Genomic DNA, 27,477 nt, shown 5'->3' on the forward strand with positions numbered 1-27,477 from the left:
CAAATTATGATACCAGTGTTTCTTTTTTTTTTATTACATTTACTCCTATCTAATTCCAGATCTTGATTCCGAGTTATGCGTGTTAGGGGAGAAGATTAAGTGGTGGGCTAGATGCGCGATCGATCGCGTTCCCTTTTTGTGATCCTCGCAAGCAGTTTCTACAAATTTTTGCACTGTTATCTTAGTTTTATCTTACTTTCAAAATATCGATTATAAAACACTTAGCTAGTCGAATGCCGAATAAGAACAAAGTATCCAATATCGAAAATTACTCGGCACGCACACACCGAGATAAAAATACATAGCCTATTGTAATATTAATTTATACGTAAGCGATACATGCCCTTGCTCTTGAAAGGTAACTTTTGTCACCGTCGATGAATTTATACTAGTGTTAAAATGTTACAGTATCATTTAAATATTGAAGTGAAAGCATAAACACTTACAATATTCATCAAAGCATTGTACCTAGCTTAGTTTGGTATGGAACGAATGAATATTCAAGGAAATCACGAAGCTGGTTAACGTCACCTTGTATGACATAATAGCCCGCAAGCAATCCCGTGCGCATGACTTTTGCGCTATGCATTGCATCTCTGAGAGCCGTAAACTGATCCACCTCGTACTCGCCGATGTTTATTAGTTTTATGTTTACCATTGTCCGATGAACAGTGGATAGTCGCGACGACACTTTGTGTTTCCGGCACATTTCTCTCGATCACAGAATTCTAACCTGTAAATATGCCAACTTGAAAACTAATTTCTTCGTTTATCTTTGAAAGCTACGAAATTACGATTTAATTTTCATAGGGAAGATCAGATTGAAATTTCCCACGATCCGCTTTCCGTGTTTGTTTTTTCTGTTTAATATACAAATTTATTAACAGGTGTCTTTTATCTATAATTAAGTAACAATAATAATAACAATAACAATAACAATAAGTAACAGTAACAATAACAATAAGCAATTAAGTAATAAGTAAAAGTAACATAATTAAGGAACAATTGTTTTAATAGAAGATATATGCTAGAAAATATATCACTTGCTAAAATGAAATTCGTTCTAGGATCTTTTCAATTAACTCTTTCCATCGATCAAACTGTCTAAGTTAATAGACCTTTCCTCAGCGTGCTTAAGCGATTATCCGCATTCAATTGTTGGAATAACATAGATAAATACCATGACTCATACGGGGCCTAATATATCTATCATTCTCTTTAAAAAAAAAGTACATTTACGTTTTACGTAGCTCGATATTTTATTGTTGTTAAATTGTAGTGGAAATTAATGCATTAAGCTAAGCATAACTGTCACGATTATTCTAAAGATATAATGGCCACGCGTGAAATTATTTTTCGTTCCTATTAAAATCATATATCGTAAATAATATTATTTCACTTTACGTTAGTTTATACTAATTTACAAGTCTTGTCTCGATACAATTGCGAAAATTTGGCAAACTAAATTGTCTAGAAATAATACATAAAGCTTCAACCAGAAACTGATATTATGGAAGAGAGCAAACATATACGAATTACTTTCTATCTTATAATCAATTATATAATATAAAATTCGACGATTAAACAATAAGATAATGTATTCAAGTTTTTATCATTCGTTTATCGCCAGCGACTAATACTGACGTATATGCTATCACACACGCACAAGCTACAGGCAGAAACACACTGTAGTGGCACTTTCTCCCCAATATCTCGGAAACTAAGCTAGTCCACCCTCTATGTGTATAGAAAAGATCGTTGAAAATATCGAATTCTACATATAACGTATGCAAAAATTATCGAATCCGTGGATACAATGTTTCTACAGTTTCACCATTTATTTTTCTTGTTCAAACTTTTTCAGAATTCTTTGCTCGTCGGTCTAAGCTCCGAGCTTCTGACCGTAGAAAAAATGACTGAATCTGATCTAAAAATTCTTGTATGGGAAATTTCTCTTGCATGGGGAATTCTCAAACGGTATCAGAGGGTGAATTTGTGTCGTAAGAGTACTATAAGAGTATTATGGGGAGGGCAGGGGTGGAGGTGTCCATATAATATTTATCTAATCTTTACAACCACGTACGAATATTTAATTGTATCTTCTCGTAAAAAACATCGTACAAGAATATTTTCAAAGAAATGTATACTTGGCTTACGTTTTCCTCATACCTAAAACTTGTTTAGTTTCGTTGCTAATCTAAATTTAAATTAGTCTGGAAAGCATGTACATACGTGGTATAAATTCCTACGACATATACCTTATAAAGAATTAGCTTTCCTTTATTCATGCATCGTTATTTAGGATTAAATCTTCGCAATACTAAAAGTGTCATTAGATATTCGTTAAACACTAAAAATTTCAAGATGCAAATATTTTACCCGTTATCTGGAACAAGTAAAATTTGTTCGAATTTCGTACATTAACTTTGAACAGACGATCTTGGAAAGTTAAAATGACATTTTACTACCAACAACGCTATATATTTATTACAATTTCTTGATCTATCCTTGATTATTGGACAGCGAATCTTTATACGTTTTCTGATAGTTAAATTCACGTTAACATCGCTTAGGTCTTCCGTCATCGTTAGCATCAGTTAGGACACTGAGATTCCACGAAATTTTGTCGATGGTTACGCAATAAATTTCGCGAAAGCCTACGATAGCTCGGTCTTCTTCGCTGACTTAAATTGTTTTATTTCAGCAAACTGGAAAACAAGTATATAGCAGTGCTTGCTGGAAAATTCTTAATATAATGGAAGGCCATATTTTACAAGTACGATACGAGATAATACTTTGTATACAACGTAGGTGTAATAACTTGTCAACTACTGGGAGGATGGTACAAAGTATAACGTTCAACATAGCAGGTGCAGGACGAGCTGCCTTATAGCTCTTTAACAGTAATGCTCAACGCACGTATTATAACGTCTCAAAATTCTATGGCCTTACGTTCCAAATTTTTTCCATGCGCTTTTTCCGCTACCTCGCCGTTCTTATTTTCACACTTATTTCCCTGATTATTCGTGAGAAACTAACTTGTTCGCGTTTCTACGTCCAAGCTTCAGAAATCGTAACTTTATTCATTTCGTTGCAACGTTTGAACGATATCTATAATTATACGTGACTCGGATGTTTATTTATCTGTCCTATATTAAAGTGTATATTCAGACCTTGTGACAATTGTTCTACATTCTCATTTCAAATCATTTATTTTTCTGGCAAATGATCTTTCAATTCATTCGGACGATCTTTCTTTCTGCAACTATTTTGCAACTATTGCTTTTCCACTTTCAAGTCGCAAACTAAAAAACTATAATCGTTTATATATCCTAATTACAAGCGATTAACTCAGCATTTGTATCATTTTCATAAATTTACGAGATAAGCGATAGATATATCTGTTTTAAAATACGAACGTTTGAATCGTTTACATACATCACATGTTAACGCATTACGAATTTGTGGCATCGTTAACGATGCTCGATTCGTATAAACAAGCGATAGCAGTACCTTGGTTTATACTATACTAATCGAAGTTCGAAGTGTTTATCGTCGTACCCTTTCATCGTTGCTTTCGATATTATGCTCGTTATATTCCAGAGACGGCGTTACCGAACAGCTAGGAATAAATATGTCGTATCGTTCTATAATCTGAATGCTGTTTTTAAACGTGACGATTAACGCTAAATCGGAATATAGGGCGACAGTCGAACGACGGAATTCAAAGTAGGATGGAACATTATCCATCATATCGAAAATCGTACAGTGACATATTATCTTCGAAATCAGATTGATTTCTTAGTTGGAATAAAATCTATTGGAAGGAATGGGATGCAATTTTACGTAATTGATTTGGATTATATCCGATTATAGAATTCGATGAGTGCCACTTTATACGTTATCGAGCAGCGTTCTATGTCCGTGATACCGTCTGTCGTTCGTACAATTATATCGCTAGGAAATATTACGTTGTAATCGCGAGGCTGTGAGTCAGCCAACAACGGAATACATCTATAAATATTTTATAAAATCCACAAGAAAAATATTTTTTATGAAAACTGTACTCAAGCCATTGTGTATATGTGTATGTATGTCGATGACAAAATTATAGATTCTAAGGAAACAGTGGTTTCATTGACGCTTCGGCAATACGACGCGGCATGCCAACTGGCATTCTTAACGATTCAATTTATACATAACGTAGCGTTTCTATACGTAGAAGAATATAGAGAGTAAAGAGGCAAAATGTGAAAGTACTTATTATTATATAATATCATCGCTTTTCTACAACTCGAGACACGATCGTCGATATGAAATTTTAACAATTTGCTCTTATTGATTTTGAAAGCGTTCGTATTTTTACTCCTTTTATTTCTCGCCTCTCCTTACTTCGCACAGGCACCAGAATGATGGCAACATCTTTTTTCGAACAGAACTGTCATAGATTTGTCGCAAGTTTCTTTGACTTTCGCTGTCGGTGCTCCAAGAAAATATGATTTCTGCTGTTTTAGCTTTATTTCGTTATCGGTCGCCTGTAATTCGCTTCTATGTTAATCTTCAGACTTGTTTATTAACGGAGACAAATTGTTGATTTCACGTTCACAATATCGGGAGCGTCTTCTTAAACGTCAACACCATTTCTATGGCTACTCTGTCAATCGTTTAATTTCCTTATCGTTTGCCGTTATGTAAAAAAATGTGAAAAATAGGGATCTAACGTTTTCGCTATACATATATCGATTAATACACTTTTTAAACCGTTCGATCATTAAATAGACCGAACTCGTGCGTTTATCGAATTGAGTACATAAAATATCGGCTGCATAAATTTTCTCAAAGAAATCGAACGATATAACAAATGCCTCCACTATCAAACCATGACAGTAACTGTTTCTTATCTAGCAATGTGTGATCGATACAAGAAATTCTTCGATATTCTAAGTATATTTCTTTCATACCCGGATCTCGAAGCTTTCCGTCAAACAGCCATGGAAACCGATGAAAATATGGCACTTTCAATTTCTCCGATAACTCTGTAAGACGAAGGAAATGGCGTTCTCATAAGTCAAGGATAGCTACTCTTTTAACATTGTCGGTAGATCGTTGGAAAGCAGTCGTTTCGCTTGGAATTTCTTCCCTTTCTGGACGCGTCGTATCTCGTTTCGTCTATCACTTTTATTCCATTACATTGCCGCGAACCTGCACAGGTCACTCGTCGCTTCGGAACACAACCGTCAGGTGTACGCCAATACCAACACCGACTGCGTCAACAAAACAGACACTAACGTCACTAATGATGCTAACCGAGCTAACACCGATGGAATAAGGAACACGAACGGCCAGCGAGACCGATGAAGATGTGTTGCTGAAAGCCCAGGGGTCGTTCCGGCGCACGTTTTATTACTCTACGTGGCTCTGTGTCTTTTCTTCCCGTTGACGCAGCTATCCCCATATCGCTACTTACCTTACCTATCGCGCTATTTCTTTTTTTTCGCGTTTATGTACCTTTTAATGTCCACCGATAAACGATGCTTTCACGTGCATCGCTCGGATATTTCAAAACTATTATTATTTTAGAGAGCGAGCTTTTTCATTTTTTATAGTCTGCTATTTGCTGGTCCAGAGGAGCTCTTTTCTTTGTTTCTTATCGCGTTACGTCTATACGAATTCCATTTATTTGGACGAAATTAGTTAGCTAGTAATTAATTAACAGAATTAAACGAATTTCTGTCAACTGAGTTCATTTATCTGAACTATTGTAAACGAAGAATCATAGGTAATTAGAAAAAATTGGTGTTGGTATAAACGAAATTCTACCGTATACGCTATTTAAACAAGCCTTACGAAATATGCAGGATGGTTGGTAACTGGTGGTACAAGCGGAAAGGGGGTGATTCTACGCGAAAAAAGAACTCGAAAATATAGAATAAAAATTTTTTTTTAATTTTTCTTTTTTTAAATTTTTTTAAAAATCTACAGTGAGATCCGTTATAACGAGACGCGATAAAGTGCACGCGTGCCGAGCGAAAATTCAAAGTCGATTTTCTCGAAAACGAAGCCTCGAACGAAAAATTGTTATTCTATATTTTCGACTTCTTTTTTCGCATAGAATCGCCCCCTTTCCGCTTGTACCACCAGTTACCAACCACCCTGTATATATATGATCGTTTAACGTTCATTATTTCCTCATATTTCGCAATTTGATTTACGCGAAAATCGAATTGGTTAGAATTTGAAAGATGGCTGTTGGCGAGATTAAAAGGCAAAACTAGTTAGGAAGATTCTACGCGAAACATCTGTGATATAGAGGCTCACTGATGTATTTGCCACGTAAACAATAATTACCGCATGCAATTAAGAGGATCCTTACTACGCGAAGAGGATGTAGGTGATGGGGTTGGTGATAGTCTGGCAACTTCTCGTTCCATATATAGCGGCGAGGCATCGAAACGGAACGACTGACAGCGCGTATCGACACGGCAGATGAAGAGATTTCGACTTGGTTACACTCGATCTTGTTACTCTGTGTCAGAGCTGCGAGCTTTCCGGAAAATTTGAGTTAGCCTCGTTACTTAGCGAACGAATTTCAGTCTGTCGGCATTTTCTCTATAATCAGCATACGAGTATAGCAGCAGCCGTGTCATTGAAAAATTAACGTGCTGCTGGATAAATTATGAACGAATAAGATAAAAATTCATACGCCAGATACTTGTCCGACGCAAACGTTTAAGAATTTTATATCTGACACGAAAGTCGGAGAATTTTTAATGCGATTCAAAAATGAAATGATTTCCGATAAGATATACGAAGATTGATAGAACGAGTGGAAAACTTTCGAGTGGTTTAGATACATCTATCGATATTTTGTAAGTGGTACTTTGTAAGCCGGATAATTACGTTATCTGCGTATAAGATAAGTTTCGAATATTTTTAATATTAATCATATTACAGTTGCAAGATTTCGTAGACAATTTAAGGAATTGAAATATCATTATATAGAAATGTTCTGCTAATTTTCAAGTAATTATTTGCTCTCTTTTAATGATAAAAGCTGACTTTCAAAGCAAACGGTCCGCATTAAGCGACACAAAGCATTTGTGCTTTTACCGTAGAAACGAACAAATACACGAGTACAGCATTCGTTTCGTCGATTAAAGCTTGCAACTATATTTATATGTTCTAGGAAATGTTGGTTTCTTTCTTAGCGAAAGTAATAGTACCGTCCTGATCTTGCCAATAATTATTGTACATTCGATGATCAATAGTAAGTTATTACGGATTCTAATTTTTAAAATCACGTTACACATTCTTCGGTTCTTACATTTTCGTCTCTTTTTTTCTGAAATGTGCTATGTCTTACATGATTTTCCTCTTACTACTAGTTCCCACTCTGCTGTATTGATCATGTAATATCTACCTAGGCATGCATGTATATACATATACCATATCCCTATTCCATTACCTATTTCTACAAGACCAAAACTCCACCGCGTAATCTCGCCTAGTTCTCAAGTCAAAATTACCTATACATATAACTAGACATTGATTCTTATCATACTTAACGTTTTTTCTTCAGTGACATTATTTTCTTATCGTGTTTTCACATTTATACGTGTATATTCGTATCTAGCGTTTGTTCAGTCTGGAATTAAATGCTGTTTGCGTATACAATAAAGTCTTCGCCTCTGTTTATTTTATCCGAGCAATTCGGTCTTAACGTTTATCTTGCCAAATACAAAATGCAAATCAATAGTCGCATAAACACAAAAATAGAATGAACGAAATCTTCTGTACTGAAATAATATTAACGACGACAAAAGTGAACCGAATCTGACAAATAGTACGCAACTGTGACATCAAAATTCATAAATACAGTTCACGATTTCGTGATTTAGCAACTCCGTATTTTTCAACAAATTTCGAAACTAGCAAAATGATGATCTATATCCTCCTAATGTCACGTGCCTCGTACTTTATCGTGCTTGCCCTATTTACGATTTCTTTGTCTTTCGTACGATAGGTTTTTAAAACTTACAATCGAAATATCTTTTTCGAACGCAAATTATGATTTCGTAATACCGAGAATTAATGCTTTCCAGCTAAAAGATACGAATGCAAAGAACTCTTGTGTGAATATAAGAATACCAACCGATGTATGGAAAATATAGTATGGCCAAAATTAACTCGTGATTAATTCGATTGAAAACTATAACGGTATCCAATTTCACCGATACATATAGCATCAGTTTTCAGAGCTAAAAATTTTTGTCACGTCTCCCTTCCCAAAATCGCTTCGTGTATCACTCTGAAAGAGAGTAAAGAGGGCGGGGGGAGGGGGCTGGCCTTGGGGGAAGCGGAAGAAGAGTGGTAAAAGAGGAAAGAATTCTATCGGTTGCGACGAAATTGAACGCGATCATTGGGAAATCACCGTCCAGAGAAATATTGCCCGATTAACCGTTAATGATTTCGGTTTCACGCAGAAGCCGCCCTCGAATAGGTGCTTCAGTCGTGAACTTTAACTGCACCGCGTCGTCCCTTAAGCTGTAAAAGGTTCATCAGCCGGAAAGGAATTCGTGAAAGAAACGATTTCCCTCGATATGAAAATCGTTCGACCGAGCAGGATTTGCCAGCGAGGAACATATAACGTATTGTACGAATGTGCGCTGAAGAAACGCGGGAGAACATAACGTGTCACGTGTAGCGTTCCGCGTGTTCCGTCTGCTCACGTACTTAACGGCAGAAAGAAATCTTGTACCTATGTGTGCCCGACGATTGCCAAAAGGATCGGGGCAAAACGCACTCAAATCGATGTAATTCTATCCCGCAAGACGAATTTTTACACGAATTCCTCGTGTCATATAGCGGAGGGACGAAGGGAACAATGTTAAAAACTAGATGAATTTCCATGATTTAATTTTACGCATTCTAAGAAATCAGGGACTAATGGATAATTTGTGTGGAAAATAAGGGGGAAATTACAAAGAAGCGTTACCTCTATAGTTGTAAACAACTGATCATGATAACTTTACTCACCTAATTGCTATTCGTCGTTCTCGTTCCGTTCGCAGGATGTTTCGATATAATCTGTGAATCCAATATAATTAATAAAAAAATTATACGGAAAATCAGATTCTCGGATTATATTAGATTAGTGTTATACGCACATGTATGGATATTTGGAGGGCTAAGAATCATAATGTTGTTATCAACCAGTTTGCTGTTCCGTTTCATGAAATAACGCTTTGCGTTTATTGTCATCAAAAATTCATTTGTTTAAGCCATGAAAGACCATTGTGGTTTTGAATATCATTTTATCTCGAGAAATGTCGAAAATCGTATTATACGTGTGTATGATGTATCATAATCTCGTAAAATTACCCCTAACCCCAAGAATTACGTTATACGTACACATATTTTCTTATCTCTTGTCTAAAAGTTATCGTCGATACGATGCGTACCTGTGTGTTTACATTATACGTGTATGTACGTAGATCGGATAGTAAATAATTTGGAAAACATACGCGCTGTGAAAAAGGAAATTAAGGCCGCGGTTTATGCATCAAATGCCTATTTTTCTAACGCTTTTCGAGTCGGATCGCTGAACTTGAAAAGGGCCCGCTGTCACGAACCAGGTGACAGCGCCTTGAAAACCCAAGTGGCCAAAATAAATAGACCGACACGGGCCGGGAAACGTGAGGTCGTTTCTGGTGCATGAAAGTGTAAACCCAGGTAACAAAGTGTGTCTGGGCATGAAATGGAATCTGTTACAAGTATCACATGCTGTTTCTTTGCCAACACATCCTGCCAGCAATAAACGAGAAACGCGGTGACAAGTGATATCGTTTATACGCGTGTTCTTCTGCATTAGACGCGATATCGCGGATAATCGATCGACTCTAGGTTTCATCCTATTATTTTATTCGACGTTACGCTAGTTTTCTCCGATTCTTCGCATTCTCCGTTCAGAATTAGCAAATCTCGACCCGCGCGCACGTTACGATCGTATTTTGCTTACGGATTTTGCGTCTCTGTTTTCCCATGGAAATAGAGAGCTTTATATTTTTTTCCAACGTCCGTTAGATTTTTTTTTAGCTTTGTTCGCGTGCACTGCGTTTGGATAGAATATCAATAGAATCATCGCAAAGTAGATAACCGATTGTTTTGAAACTTGACAAATAGAAAAATTTGAATTGCGATTTTATTTTTTACATGCGAATTGCTAAATGTTATATCGCGAAATAAAAAATTGCAGATAAAACTATGCGCGTAGAATTCTTTCTATTTGAAAAATTCCATTTTGGATATCGGTATTCTAAAGTATCTTTTGTTCGCTGAATTTTTGACGAAACTCGTCTGAAACTCGTCTTTCCTTGTTCCAATCGAATCGTACGACATTATCGAATTAGTCTTTCATCGTTTGCTGTTTTTAACGATTGGAATTTATTGGTATAAAAATTCGAATTATATTCGTCTATTCGAGGATCCGAGCCGTTAAATTTCGCCCCTGGAGCAGTATCGGTTAAACGTTTTACCAAATCGTAGAATATTATGCAACACGAAAAACTAGCGATCGAAAATTACGAGAAATTTTTTAAGGAACAAGCATTTTCTATGCTGTTTGCTGTTTTCAATGATGATCGATAAATTAATTAATATTACGTTTTAAAATTTGTCGAGCTTCTGCAACTGTAGCGCGATGACCGATCGATCAAAGATTTGAAATATCGCCGATTTAGAAAATTACAAAGCACATATTTGACAGCGGCGTTAGTAGTGTTAGGGAATAATTGTGTCGCACACACGTTTCAGAGAGACAAACAAAGCTCTTTGTTTTCCCGTTTCTCTTTCCAGGTAGAACGAGTTTTCAACGAGTCACAATCGCACACACGAAACTCGTGCAATTAGTTTTTTACTTATCGTCGACAATGTTTCTCTTTCTGTACTGTAGAATATGGAACGCATTTCTGTAATTCACCTATTAGCCCGATGTATTTTCCCTTATCGTTCTCTTTACTTGTCGTTCTTTTTACTTATCTAATGTATTCAACCTACTAGTAATTGTACAATACAATCGTATTTGGACTAATATATATCTGGCCTCGTAACAGTGCGTATAATGTTCCTTAAAATCAAACGAAATTCTCTCGTTGCTTATGGTTTAAGTAATTTTTTATCCCACGTAACATGCCTATCCTATCTCTTTTGATTTTAATTTTTGTTTTTAACGCGAAAAGCGAAATAACACGTAATTACGATTTACGTAGCTTGAAAATAAAAAGAAGGCGAAATATTTGGCAACGGCATTCTTTTCCACGGAACGTTTCTTCTCTGTTCAAAAATTAATAATATTTATACTTAATACGAGGATCATCGAAGAAAATTTCTGATTTCCCGTTAGTCTCGCTTCGAATAAAACGATATTTAAGATATAATCATAATATTCGGTTAATTTACGCTAATAAGGTATCTATTTTTGGTATTATCGTTGAATTTTTGTAAATTCGTATTTTGCTCGCATACCAGTTTCTAAAAATCGTTTTGGAGACCACAGTTTGGCCAGGTCTAGTCTAAGGTAAACGGTTTGCTTCAAAGTGTTTCACTTAACCTAGTCACCACCTTTGAGTCCTTTCCGACACAGTGTTTCTTTAGAAGATTTCCCAATTTTTGAAACAACAGAAAGAAATTTTTAATTCCACGCGTTATCTCCTTCCACGTTATTTTTCTCCGTATTAGTTCTTTTCCCCTCGGAAGAGCACAATTGGCTCGAGGACCCGTTAACCTTCTACTTAACTATTAAGCTGGAATGGAAATACATTAATGGAATCTATGCCGAGATCTTAAAATACTTTCACGAAGAATCTAACATAAACTATTTACAAGTTATAATTGCCCCGATGTAATCGAAGGTACGTATTATATTTAAAACGAAAGTTACCGGCGTGTCAACCGCGCGTTTTAATTAAGAGCGTTGTGTTACTTTGTCAATCGTGTATTTTACTTTCTTCGGTGAATTCGATCAGATTCTGAATCGCTTCGTTTCCGCTTCTATCATTAAACAGAAGTTGCATTTTGTATTTACTGCGAGCTATCACATCGATTAATCGTTACGTGGCTCGTTTGTAAACATAGAGACACAAAGATAGAGTACGCGTGTCATACGTTAAGCGAACGTGATACGAAAAGAGAAAGAAAACGCTCGTCCCACGCCGATCTTACGCTTTCGTGTTTACCGTACTACCAAGGCATCTAGCGTCATATATTAATCGAGATTGAGATATAGCGTATATTTATAAAATTTGAAGCGGATATTTCAGCGTGTAAACGATTGTCGTTGTTAAGCTGGTAAGTGAAAGTTTGCTGGTAAGTCCGTTGCTAGCCGCGTAACTCACGCCGATCGTTACCTTACGGTAACACGCACGTGTCCTGGGTATCGCGTTGACAACAAATCGAGCAGAGATTCTATTTTCATGTTTGGCTGTACGATCCGGCGAGCCATTCTCCGGGCGGAACGAGTTTCGAATGAGTTATCGTTACGCGCATTAAGCCCGCTATGGATAGGAGAGAGGCGGATGGAGAACCGTCGGTGAAGAGAGAAGCCAGAGGGACGCGAGTTACTGGAAGCGAGTGTGAAGTGATTTCAGGGGGTCGAGATATTTCAGGCTGCAGGAACGGTGAAATAAAGCGGCCGCGTGTTGTGCTGTTCATGGCTCGTTATTATGCTATATGCCATGTCCTCGCAGCTACTAAGGTCCTTGTCGTAATGGAAATGTGAAGAGAGACGACGCGGCGAGGCGCGCAGCTCGCCGGCGAACTTACGAGCAAGGAAGATAAATGCGAGGATGAAAGGGACGCTGTTGTTGCGATACGGCCAACCAAACGAAGCTTTAAACGCTGTTCAAGCCACGTGACAACGAGACGTAACAGGGAATTTATCGAAGTACACATTGGATAAAATCGAACGAGTTGAAAGTAGCGTGCGAACAAAACACGATCGCGATTGAAAGAACATGATATTAAAAATGATAAATGACGAAAGTGTTGATATTAAGGGAAATGTAGTTTATTTTTTTCTCTGATGGAAAGCTTCTTCGCCTTTGGAATATCCAATATTTACCATTCAGTTCTTCAACTATACGTATACGTTATTCAACCTTACGAGTCTTGAAGGAAATTTATATACGCGATGGTAAAAGTATACTCCTACTACTAATGATATTTATACTATATCCATCGAATACGCGATAATGTCGTAAATAAATTCAGAACGGAAGAACGAAAACTCGATGACCGTTTTCCTTTTCAAAAGAAATGAATATTTGCGAAGCGAGCGCGCGATATATCGTAACTGTGTATGATGTAGCAACGCGTGCGAAATGTATATGGATACCTTTCGAAATACCTTAAAGGCCGTTGAAAGTTTAAAAGACTCGGTACTTTACGGTGATTTGCCGAGGAAATCGGCCCGAGTGATTGTTAGAATTTAATCTTGGAATTAGGATTAATATTCTGTGGAAGACACAATGTTTATGTTGAAATAATACAATGTGATATTTATTAAACAATTATTTCGAGAGTTATAAATGTGCGTTCTGGAATGTAGACAGTTGGCTAGTTATTCACAGACTGGCTTAGTGACCCATGGCCCTTGAAAAGGTTTAGAGCCCCACTCTCTATGCAGTAATGAGTGTGACCTGTGTGGGTGTCTGTGTGGCGTCACATGTGGCACAGAACCTTCTAGTAGCTTCTCGACGTGCCCGTCTAGAATGTTCCATCCATATCCTCACGCTTCTTCCGGCGTCCTTTTGAAAAAGCGTGCTAACTGCCGTGGTGCATCTCACGAACGCACGCTGGTGGGGATGGCGCTGGGCAACGAATGGAAGAATCTGTACGATCAAATACTCTATCCGCATGCGACTGATATCGTTGTATTCCAACAGTGATTACGCAGTTTGCGCCTCTATCATTGCTAAGCGGAAAATGAAAAAGACGAGAATGGGCGAATCGACTGGAGAATGCGTAACTTTGTCTCCATTATCGTTGCTCTGCCGCAGGGTTGGGCAAGGAAGTCCGAAGAAGAAAATACTCGGCAACTCGGGGATCGAGCCGTGCATATTTGCTAGCAGCTGGCATAAAGAGGCCGAGATACTGTCGTCATAAATAGGAATGTAAGCACCCACGGGACTAAGCAGACGAAATTCTTATTATTTTGCGGTATTATAAAGGGGAAGGAAGCGCGACGTCGACGTCGACGTCGGCACTCCGCTGATTTCTACCCATTCCCACGAAAATAATCTCGCGGAAGCACGCAAATCTGATTTTCTTGCATTCCCTTCCCTAAAATTTCCGAGCTTTCTCCTTATCTTCTCTTGGTTTATTTCGCTCGTTAGCGCGAGATCCAACATATTTACCGATTCGTACGAACATCTATTAAACGTTTCGCAAGAATTTAGGCTGTCGTTTAGTTTCACGTGCTTTTTAACCTTATTGGAGCAATTGTAATTAATTTTCTTAACGTATGGAATTCCCCTAAACAAAATCAATCAAATTTCAAATCAGATACAGATAATAATATTTAAATATTTCATCGAGTGATTATGAAATAATTATCGATAATACGAATATAAGTTAATTTTCTACAAATTAATTTAACTAGGAAAAAACTGAAATTCTTTCCGTTAATCTTACTCCGTTAGCTTTTGCTATTTTTACTGTTAATCGTGAAAAATCGAATAGAAAACGTTTTATCAAATTGTCAGACCGTTAACGTTCGATTTTTTATTTTTGGGCGCGAAGTAATTTATGCGATTAGTTTTATTAATAATTCACCACACGTTCTTTTTCACGCTAGGTATTAAACGAAACATTCATCGTCGCTTTTTTTCTCTGTTATTCGATTCATGGAATCGTTCTTTGATTCGTGGACTTGAAAATAATTTACCAAAAATAAAACCATCCACCTAAAGTACATCTCGAGATAAATCACCTTCGACTATAAATCTTTCCATATGCTTTTGACAAAAGGGCGAGTTTATTTCTATTTCATATCTGTTTCTCTCGATTTACACGGCAAAGTTCATTGCACCGAGGAGAAAGAAGGGGAAAAACGGGCAAGAACGGGAAAGAACGAGCAAGAATGCGAAAGCCAATGGGATTGAATAAGTGACGAATATTTAACGTCGACCTTCGCTCGGTCGATTACTTTTCCCATTTACGGGCATTAATTGCTTCACTCGGAAGTACGTTTTCCAATTAAGCGAAAAGCCATTGACTAAACACAATCGGCAATGGAAATGTTTCTTACGCAATTAACGTTACGTGAACTGTTTGCGGAAACTTTCGAAAGACCGTTAACCGAAGGGGTTAATAACACCTTGTTTCCGTGAAATCTGATGCTTTCTGTTTCAGCTCGTGTATGTTAAGATGTGATTGCCGTGTACGTACCGTGAATCTTAGATCTTAAAAAATTCATCGACTCTTTTGTATACGTGTACATAGAAATAGATATAGAGACGTAAACACGGATGGAAAATCACATCTTCCGTAATTGCAAAGGGAGCATCAACGTGTGTGCAAATTACGTAAATCTTTTCGTACGAATAAGCAACCGTTGATGACTTTACAGAAGAGAACGACGAAGGGGAAGAAACGTCATTTGCAACGAACACGCTGCACCGCTTTTATTCGATTAACGCTTTAAATGTAATACAAATTAGAAAACGAAATACACGCCTCGAAAGTAATGTAAACGATTCATAGCATTGACGGCGATTTAAATAGCACTTTTATCATTAGTCACTACCGTCGCCTTGTTCCGCTTTTTCTTTCCGCGCTCAATAAACGTACAAGCGTTTCATTGATATTTCGCTCAATGAGAACGAAAATTCTATAAAAAATGACAACTGGCTGTTATTATAAACATAATCGATATATGTTTTATTAAATTACAATGAAATATATATCAGAAATGTTACAACAACTATTTATATTGGTATTGAGAATGTAAACTTCATTGCGCGATGTTATATTAAATATTCTTGTTCTAGAAACGAACGAATCGAGTAATTTTTAAAATAAAATTTGTTAAAATATTTAGTAAAAGTCATTTATGTTATATATTTCTGCTTTATGTCTTTCATATCGCAAATTGCATAGCCAAACATAATCTAAAATTAATTTTTGGAAATTCTTTGGTTTTAAATAAAGTGACGTGTAAAATTGAAATTTATTGTACATAATATTGTGTGTTTTGAACGAGATATCGTATCTTTAACAATAATTTTGCATATTTTGACGCGTTAAAAGCTTTCATTGTTTCGCTCTGATATAGGCAAAAACGTTTCTCCCGTGAGATATACGAAGCTAGTTTATTACATTTTCTGCACTTTAACTAGAACACTTATTCACTTGTCAGTTAACAAAGTCTGTACATCACCGGCACCGAAAATATGTTAAATTACTTCACACGCGTGACACGTAGCGGTAGTTCGTTCGTATCGATGTGGTCATATTCGCTATTTTATAGAAAACCAGCGAGATCTTTTTGTTGAATTTATCAATACAGTAATATCCAACTTTTCGAATAAGACATTTTTTTACAAAACAAAACTTAATTGACATTGACATTTTTTGTTAAATATGTGCGTGTTAAATATTAACAAAAGATTCTCGGTACCTTTTTATTTATACAGACGAAAAAGAACGTTTGGAACGCAAAATGATACAACGCTCACAACGTGAAATGTTTACAACGCTCCTCCTACTTTCATACCACACGATGCACCACTTCGAAACCATCGAATTTTATTAAATAAAATTTTCCTGTATTTCTTATCGTTTCGAGAGATACGACTTTGTCATGTTACGAGAAAGTATCCGCATACCGTTAAAGGTAATATCACTGATATTTTTTACACTACTGTCCATATGTCATTGGAGACTTCTTCTCAGCGCACCTAGGATAAACACATTTTAGTATATTTCACGTGTATTTTACGTACGAAATGATATCGATACTTATCAATTGTCTGTATTGTAAGGAAAATAGGAGAAATCGTATTAATCGTTTGCGATATTTTATTACTATCCTGTTTTATCTAACGTATGTTTCGATGTATCGATCGACTCGTGAACGAAAGTGTATGAAACGAACTTGAGACGTTGTTCTTGACAAATTACTTTTCTGAATCACCAGCAAACTCGTAAAGTCTACTCTATTCTACGTGATTACTCGACGTTTACTCGTGTTTCATGCTCCATCTGGTAGAAAAAGCAGAATTCCAAGTAGTCTCTGTAAAGGAAATAACCTGATTGATAAAAATAAGTGAAAAGCAAGAAAAAGAGCCGATTTCCAACTACATGAACGAATTCTTTAGGGGATGCGGTCTAAAACGACGCTGGCATCGGTAACCATTTCGAGACAGCCGATCTATCAAACCGGCCTAGATCGAGACTTTTAATACGCTCGAATTTCCCGCGAGAGTTACCCCCCGCAAGCAGCTTGGATGGATAGGCACGTACAATGGAATTATGGTTCCCCTATGTTCCCATTACTATGCCATCTACGTTATGCGTTCTATGGTTGTGGTTGCTCTCCTTTCGATGCCCTTAACGACGCCCTTCGCTGTTTTATGCCCTTCGCAAATAATCTCCGTGTATCTGACCGTGTATCCGCCTACGGAGTGAATGACCTTTGATCGACGATATTTCCTCCTAATGCACGATACGAATGAATCGCGTAGGGCGTGCTCGAGTTCACAGTCCATTTTGTTAGCGTTATTCCGAACCCTTATTAACTTTCTATGAACTTTATAGCGTTCGCTTCGTACAGGGATTTCAATCGATTTTGCCCAATTTTAGCGCGTTGTTCGATTTAAAGAAAAATTTCAACATCATTAGTGTACTGTATGTCAAGTAAAAATTTTCACGATCATCGAATCAACGAAAAAGAAATTGACGTCAATTTGATCCTTGCTAATGTAAATGTGATATTTTATCCTTAGTAAGAAGAAGAAAACGCGTAAAAGAATAAGTAAAAATATTATGATATCTAAGGGCGTCCTCGGATCGTCGCTACGATATACCTACCGTTGATATTTCAAGTTTGATCAATTTCTCAACCAAAAGGATCAGTATGTACCGTCAATGCGATATTTATTGATAAACGCGTCGTTAGTTTAGTTAGATCCTTGATCGATTTTTATCTAGGTAAATATTTGGAAGAAAATATGTCAATTTTATAGTAGTTGTATTTAATTAATTGATCCGAGTGTTCCTTGTAATTAAAGTTAGAGTATCGAATACAAAAATTTATTACGATATTTCACCCTTTTCTTTCCTCAAGCTGGAACGCGATGTAGCGAAATGTATTATTGACGAGTTTATAATTAAAACATATATATAGTCTTAGGTTTAAACTAAATCTAACCGTAATATGATTGATGCCACAAAAATCGTTAATATCATACCGTGGAACGTAATTTGCAAATTGTACAACTAGGTTGTAGACGCACGGCCTGATATTTGTGTTTCCATGAAATTCTAATGAAGGCTTTAAGATTAATTGACGGAAGAACATGACAGACTGTCCTATTTCATATTCTCTGGAAACAATCCAGCAGTAACTTTAGAACGGGAAGTCGCATTAACTTTATGAAAGCTTATTGCATCTTTGACCATTCTATTTTGACCGAAGGTTGCTCACTGATTTTTTTTGCATTATATTTCACGTCTGTTGCATGCTCGCATAGATCGACGACAACCATCGATTTCCAAGCAGTACTTAACTGAAACGAGGTGGGAAAGATGCTCGAAAGGATCATAGCCGCCCGGCTGGAGGCTCACATGACCGAGAGGGCGCCCGGATGGCACGACAGCCAATACGGATTCCGCCGCGGCCGCTCGACCGTGGACGCGGTGAATAAGGTGAAGACCATGGCCGAGGACAAGGTCTCTCGAGAAGGGGTGGCAGTAGCGGTATCACTCGACGTCACCAACGCCTTCAACTCGATCCCCTGGGCCAGGATCGTGGAAGCCCTGTGACACTTCGAGGTCCCGGCGTACCTGGTAGGGATCATCCGAGCGTACCTGACAGACAGATACATCGTTTACGCCGGGAAGAACGGGGAGGAAAGAAGACGGATCGAGCGCGGCGTTTCGCAGGGGTCGGTGTTGGGACCGATACTCTGGATCACGGCCTACGACTCCGTCCTCCGATGTCCGATGCCCCCGGGAGCAGGCATGGTGTGCTACGCCGACGACACCCTGGTCCTGGCCGGGGGACGGTGGTGGCACGACACGGCGAATCGCACGGAGGACGCCGTGGCGTGCGCGGTGCGCGCCATTCGAAGGCTCGGCCTGACGGTGTCGCCGGCCAAATCCGAGGCACTGTGGTTCTTCGACCAGCGACGAAGAGGAACACCTCCTCCCGGACTGTCGGTCAACATTGGCGGAGAAGAGGTCCCGGTGAAACGCCAGATGAAGTACCTGGGTCTCACGATCGACAGCAGATGGACCTTCGGACCGCACTTCGGGCAACTGGTCCCGAAGGCGACAGCCGCAGCCAACGCCCTGTGCGACCTCCTACCGAACATCGGCGGAGCAGGATCGAGAATCCGCCGACTCTACGAGGGAGTGGTTCGGTCCCGAGTCCTCTACGGGGCACCCGTCTGGGCCAGAAGCTTGACGGCCAGTCGCCGCAGCCTGACCTTGCTGCGGAGACTGCAGAGGACGACCGCTATCCGCATAGCGAGAGGCTACAGGACGACGTCATACGCGTCGGCGACCGTGCTGGCGGCATCCCCCCCGTTCGAGCTGCAAGCCCTGGCGCTCGAACGCGTGTACGAACACCAGAGGGGCCCGACGCCATCGACCGCCAGCCAGCCGGCCCCGAACATCCGGGAGGAGGCGAAGAAGGAGACGTGGGAACGATGGCGCTCGCAGCTGATCCAGGAGGACGCCGTGCGGCCGCACCGGGCCGTTCGCGCCGTGCTTCCCAACTGGGAGGCCTGGAGGGATCGAGGCGGAGCGCCGCTGACCTTCAGGATGACGCAGGTGCTCACCGGCCACGGAGTGTTCGGCGAGTACCTGCTAAGGATTCGGCGAGAGGCGACATCCGTCTGTCACCACTGCAAGGAAGAGGAGGACACGTCGCAACACACGCTGGAGTTCTGTCCGGCATGGGCGGAACCACGACGCGTCCTACGGCTCGAAATCGGCGAGAGCTTAGCCCCCGAAGCGGTCGTCGCGGCCATGCTCAGAGGGCGCCAGGAGTTCGCCGCCATCCGCACCTACTGCGAGCAGGTCATGCTGGCGAAGGAGCGGGCGGAAAGAAACCGGGAACGAGCTCACGATCCGTCCAGGACATCGCAGCGCCCGAGGAACACAACGCGCCGCGGGGGCGCGACGCCGCCACCGGCGCCGCCGCGGCCACCACAGGAGCGCGAAAGAACCAGGAAGAGGCGTCAGGGGACGGGGTCCCCAGGATGACGCAGCAGGAGCGAGGCGCTAGGGGGCGTGGTCCCCCCCAGCGGTCCAAGAAGAGCAGGACGCCTCCCTTCGACAAAAAAAGGAGAGATAGTCGCCCGGGGGTAACCGCTAGTAATTCGGGAGAGATCCCGGGTGCATCTCGACTCAGGCGTCAGGACAGGCCACCGTGGAGGTTTTAGCCGGTACGAATCCGGCACTACCCAGCGCCCTCTCCCCGGAGGGCGCGGGGCGCCTATGAAGGTTTTCTCCACGAAAAAAAAAAAGTACTTAACTGAAAAGCTTTGCATGTTTAGGTAGGTATCGAATGGCAAACTAACCGAGCAGCGATGACCGGCTTATTTCTGATCCATACATTTTCTCCATCACACCCATGACGTTCCTTTATTCGATCGCGTATATAATTTTATTTTTTTCAGTGACTTCACTTCACATAAATGAAGATAGCAGGTCGTAACTTTGATTTCTTTTTTCATACGATTCGAGGCGATTCGAATGCCCACGAATATTACACCTATATCGTCGAACGAATTATAAGTTATAATTATAACATAGATATTAGAAAATGGTAGACATACAGTCGAATTCTACTATCGACACATTTTCTTTTTTGTTTTTCTTTTGTAGATATTGTTACGCCGGGCGACTCTCTGCCTGGCCCAGGTCACACACCGCGGGCCAGACGGACACCAGATGTCCGCTCTTCCGTACGGCGTACCCCTCAATAGCCTTAAGCATCCGTCATAAACCCGAGTCACTTGCCTGCTAAGGTCCTTCAAACAAACATCTGTTTCCGAGGAATTTCTCGAGACTATTGTCTACCACGGCTCAACTAAGGAAAGTTGGTTTTTCGCACGCACGCTGCAACTGTCCTCCCACTAACCACTTTCTCTCGAGGGCGGTTAAGACCCTTCGTTTAACCAATTAAAAACGAAGCCTATTCCCTCACTCTCCTAAATAACATCGGCACCAACAAATCCGATGGTCCCGTGCGCTAGACATACCCATCCTTAGCTTTCCTCCGACACATCATCGTCTCCCAGTACAGTACTGATTCTACATCCTTCGAACGGTCAACATCCTTCGAGTGGGTATACACACCCGCAGATCAGTCACTCACTCATCTCGTATATACGCACCAGTGTAACTATCCTCGTTATAAGTTGTGGAATAAACGGTGAAATATAACTTACTACTGTGTCATATTCAATCAACCACCTCTGTTATCTTAACCGAAACAGGGGAACGACTACTTCGCGGCGTCGATTCACCGAATCGTAGCGAGAATTTACGCCTCTCGCTGACGCGTTTTCCTCGCGACCGCGTCTCTCCGCGAACGGTCGTAACAGATATCAAAGTGCAGACGTTGAGTGGAACGTCGAAGATTCGTTTTCTTATTTTGCTAAAGAAAACCTTGTGGGTGTCAAATAAGGAGTCGTAACCAGATGAAGATTCTGCGTAAATTGAACAGAATTTCTGCACCAAAACTGGAAGCCTCGCGATCCAATTTTATCTTCGTCGTTTTTATTTTCTTTGTGGAAGAAATTCTGTACGTAGGATGATCTTATATTTACTCGATAAATATTTAAAATGGAAAGTATAACACGATTTTACACGAAACCCCTTAAATATCGAGTAACGATTGCAAGCGGCTTTTACTTTACGGAATTTTCATTCATCCCTTAATGTACCTTGATAACTAGCCAAATTCATTAAACAGCTGTTTCTCTATCGCGCTAGTTATTTTATAAAATGTCATGTTCGACTAATATGCAAATTACGCAAACGCTGAAATATTTCATAAGATGAGCGGGTTTTACTATTTTCAGAAGATGAAATTTTACGAAAAAGAGCTTTGTTCTTGAAACTCAGGTACACGTAAGTAAGATTTTGCAGTTGTTTTCATACTACATTTCCTTGGATAAAAGATGCCTTATTTTTTTTTATTTTTAAATTACCTTATTTTTAAATGCCTTATTTTTAAATAACCCAATTTGTATACAAATTTTCCAGCTAAATATCTATTTAGTTTTTAGTCGAAAATATAATTAATTTGCCGCAAAATGCGACAAACACGTAGCTTATTAGAATGAGAATGTATCGATATATCAGTAATTTCTGTTGATTTTGATCTATATTTTATTCCAATCGTTGCTTTAGCGAAACGTTAATCCTTTGAATTTTCTTATTTTTTACATCCGAATTTCAAGGAACCAATTACCAATGTAACTGCACCGGTTGGAAGGGAAGCAATTTTATCTTGCGTGGTTCAAGATTTAGCAGAATACAAAGTGAGTCTCTAAATACGATTGATTCTACGCATTCTCATATTACTTTATAACGAATTTGTACTAAACGAGACAATCGTTTTGAAGATTGTTTTGAGAAATTTATCAAATTTATTCTCTAGCGTGTATCGTAATGTTAGTTATTAAAGTGTCGATGATGAAATTTGTTTTTTTAAGCGCTAGCACATTCACAACAATATCGATTATCAACAGAAGGGAAATTTACGTAATTTTCTATAACATAACGTTACAACTTTTCGATCTTTTGAATTTGATAGCAAATCGATACTAAAATTTACTAAAATTTGTTCGGAATGCTGCTTTGTTTCTCGTTGCATGCACGCGCATCTTATAGCAAGCTTGGGCGAACGACTCACGAATAAGTACGACAAAAATTGCCGCGAAATTTTTGGCTGGCCGTTTTGTCTCCGCGTATGTCCTTCGAGAAAACGGATATCTAAATCGCTTTAAATTACCTTAAATGGCAGCGTAGTTTCGGCGCTGATAATGCCTTTTATCGACCAACTGCCACTTGAAAAATTGTCAACGAGGCTAAAAACTGTCACTACGGTCAAAACGGACCCAACTAGCTTGATAACCATCCATTTAAGAATAAAGATCTAAATTTTTTACATTTGTTTTTTCATTTTGGTAATGGTTATCAACCCATGGTTCTTTTAGATAATAAAAGAAACTTTAGCCGTTTCATGAATTTCGATCGACTACTTAGGAAAATTAAATTTCTGCCAGTGTCTAACTTATACATACCGTATTGTTCGACGGAAAATTTGTAGCGCGAGCTAAAATAAGAAGGAACGGTGCAACAATGCAGCTAAACTTCCGTAATCTAGCAAAGAGCAATCCAAGTTTCAAGCGGCCATGGAAATCAAGCGGGAACCGCAACTCCGTCGAGTTGAACTGTCGGCCCGTTCGCGTTAATGGCGGCGCCAACCTATCATTGCCAAAGATATTCGAAGATCCGTAATTTATAGATGGCCGTTAATCCGGATTGGCAGTCTCAGCCAGGCTCGGGTTAACTAAGATCGACTAGTTGTGTTCCCGAAACGGCAAACACTCGAATCTTATCGGCTTCCATCGAGACGGTATTCTTGCCCTTTCGTATCCCATCTTATAATTAGCAGCCGTTACTGCCGACGAACATTTTCGTTCGAGCCACTTCGGCTCGTTCGAGTCGATTCGATCGGCCCTCGAAATTCCATACGATATAGACCGAACGAGATCGACGTCTGCCTGCCTACCTGCAATTTTCCAACCGACGGCGACGGCGACGACGACAACGACGAGTATTCGTTTTTATTCGTCCGCGTAATTTTGTTAATTAATTAACTAACTGCTTCGCTTTGGTGGGCGAGAGGCAGACCCTTGAAGCTTGAAAGATAGTCGGAGATAGAAGGACAAGAGAGGAGAAAGAAATGGAAAGAAGGGAGGGGAGAAGGTGGAAAAAGCGACGAAGAAACAGGGAGAAATTCACTTAACTTTTTCGTGGCCGTTTAACGAGGTCAACGGGTTAAACAACCTTTCTGGATGTCTATGCTCTAGATTGCTTTTTGCTTCCGAGTACTTTTAGTAATATCCTATCTCGTACCTATCTCGACCATCCGCTGGCCAGACGAGTGCCGACTACGTTTGAAAATATCAGTAGCCAGTTTTAAGTAACGGACTTCGATTCGAGCGAGATGAAATATGAAGGAAATGGCGAGGATCCGTTACCTCCAAGTCTTCTCGATTTCTTGTCTTGGCTCTTGGCCGATTCCTTTCCCCGGTCGACACCGATGGAGTCGCTTCCAGAAACAATTACGTTTCATAAAGAGTCGGAACGTTTCTTTTTAAAAATCACATCGACTTTCAATGTAAAACGTTAATTGGCTTTATTTTAAAGGGGACAAGAAAAAGTTTCCTCGCGATGAATCTCGTTCGGCGAAAGGAGAGTCCGGATGGAAAATTACGAATGCTTGGCTTCCTTTGGTAACGCTATAAAGCGTCAGACACGCCGGGCATGCTGTAAAAGAGGTTCAGTTAATTTAAGGAAAACTCCGTTCCAAGAAATGTTTGACCCGTTGAATACCTCTTTTTTTTATCGCGTTTCTTCTTTTTTTGCTTGGTCGCGCAAAGTAAGAGCCCAACCACTACTAACTAACTTGCCTTTTACACCAGATGCTATAAAGCCGACTAATACGATCTCCAGCTGTTTCAACTAGTTTCGCATATTGTACGAAAGCTCCATCATCGCGTTTTCACGTTTAAAGCAGACACGTTAAATTCATGGTACGAAACGAGTCTCGCACAAATTCGCTTTTTGAAAACAGCTTCTATTCTTCCAAACGATGTAGTATCTTCCTTCGTACAGCACTATAGTATATAGAAGTCGTTGCGCGTCTCTTCGAATAAATTTTTCGATATATTATTAAAAATAGGAAAGCAATTTTATCGCATTTTGTACAATTTCGAAATAGTTTAGGCGTTTTCCGTGTAAATAGCGTATCTCGGTAATCGAAAGAAAGTGAAAATCTGACACAGAACGCGACGAATAAGTTTCCACTACAGTTCCGACATTTTCCTTCTCTTCCGCATCATTATCTATCGCGTTTTATCACGTACGATCTTTGCATTATCGTGAATATTTGAGAAACTGTCTCGATGTGCTTGCACAGTGGCTGCTGATACTTGCTTAATTGTCAATACAGATCGCAAACGATAGTTGCATTTGAATCGAATAACTCGTAATAAACTATTCCATCTAGCGAGTTCAGCTTCTATCGTAATATTCGAGCGCGCCAATAAACTCGTTTCATATACGTTAGCTTTTCCGAAACTAGACTAGAAAGTATCGTTGATTTTTGTTCATCGAACGATTAATTCCACTTGACGTACGTCATATTTTACATTTGCACGTCGGTTTCATTTGGTAGATTATAGTAAGAGGGAAAGATATCGAAGGGTATTCGTCCGATCGGGTCGTGTTCCATGAAATTCAAACGAATGTATTTAGAAAGGTCGGCAGTCTAACCTGCAAACGGCGTTACATTCTTCTGGACGAGAGGAATAGGTTATCGTGGCTAAGGGATGAGACATCGTAAAGGGGCGGAGAAGCTAGGTTGGAAGCTAGGAATAATCGCGCCGTTTATAAGCCGCGCCGGTGCATCCCTCGGTCTTCCGGTTATGCATTAAGATGACGGATAACGGTTGCAACTATGCCGGAAATCTGGCAGCATCACGATCTACAGATAACAACGCCTCTCTGGTATCATTTCGTCCATATATACATATAGGTGCAATACGTGGTGAAAATGTTAGCGATTTCAATTAAACATCGATCACAGTCGCCTCTAATCGATAACGCAAATTAAAAACTAAAGTATTGGAAATATGATAACATTTTAACTAGTTAACATCGCGTTAACCGTATTTAAACTTTAAATCGTACATTCCCATATCCACAATATTAATATTTATGGATTTTCATAAACGATCGCTGTACATCATCTTCGGAACGAAACAAATAATAGCGCGGACCTAAAATTCTCTTCTTCGTTTTATAAAGGATGTCAAGTTGCATCGACCGACGTATTAAAAAATATATTATTCCATTAAAAAAAGACAAAGAGCGATTTTTACGTGCTCCCTTACAGAAAAACTAACAACATCGAAATATGACTCCAGCCCCTCCTCCCCGCCCTCGAGCCATTCAACTTTTATTCGACTAGAACATTTGCCGACAGAATCAACGGTATCGAAAGTATTTCAACTGAAATTATAATATTTCGACTCTTTGGTGACTCGCTATTTGGAGAACGACGATATACATATTCGTGTGACAGGGTGTCATTTTTTACAAATTATTTTATCGTAATTTCTCTATTCGGGAAATAATTGCTTTTAAATGTTCTCGGTGTCAATGGTGCGTGATTTTTTAACTTTTCACTCTTCGATGCAGCAGAATACGTTTCAGATTGGATTCTACTTACATTTTTCTCCCCAATCACGTGAAAATGCATTCACACAGTGGTTCGAGCGCAATTCATGCGTTTGAAATGGAAAAAATTTTTATTTCATCTAACGAAAGAGCTTCGATGCATACAGACCAAACTACTCTTTTTCTCTAACACTAGGTTCCCGAATGGTTCGCTCATAAGCAGTCATTTATCGACGAAACACGGTGTACGATGGAACCTCGTAGCAGGCTGTGTAATCGTCCTTCTCCAAATAGTCTTCAAATTATTCGAAATATATCGAAGAACGATTTGGAAATCGATTTCGGTGTTATTCGTTTTTGCATTCGAATAAGTTATTTCATACTACGTCGGATTTAGAAAATTCGAACGTCGTAATTGTCTCAAATAAATGTGAATTCTGTAAATCAAAAAGCAGAAGAAGCTGCTGTGTCCAAATAAACTTTAACGCATCTTGTTTCCTTGTAGGTGTACGTTCGCAAGCAAGCACGATTTCGTTCTCTATTTTTATCTGAAATTTAAAAACTATGTCCGTTTAAAGTCGCGTCCGTGTGAAAATTGGAAAATATCGGCACACGTTCAATCGTAATCCGACATTTTCAATTTCGAAACATTTATTAACATGGTAAATGTCGTCAGAGATTCCGCTCCAATAACGTTTGCATAGCGTATAAATGTATTTATCGAACTGTTTCTTCCAACAATTTATTTTTGCTTTCCTTTTGAATTGTAGA

The 27,477-nt window shown here is 39.4% G+C and overlaps 1 long non-coding RNA gene across 1 annotated transcript in view; it reads right to left on the reverse strand.

Moving 5' to 3' along the window:
* Positions 1–27,477, reverse strand: part of LOC143303255 (uncharacterized) — a 63,662-nt gene that overhangs the window by 28,787 nt on the left and 7,398 nt on the right. The window contains exon 2 of the long non-coding RNA XR_013059387.1: positions 9,037–9,087. This is a non-coding gene — a long non-coding RNA (uncharacterized LOC143303255). The remainder of the gene's footprint in view (positions 1–9,036; positions 9,088–27,477) is intronic.

Source organism: Bombus vancouverensis, chromosome 10 (assembly GCF_051014615.1).
Source record: "Bombus vancouverensis nearcticus chromosome 10, iyBomVanc1_principal, whole genome shotgun sequence".
NCBI lineage: Eukaryota > Metazoa > Arthropoda > Insecta > Hymenoptera > Apidae > Bombus > Bombus vancouverensis.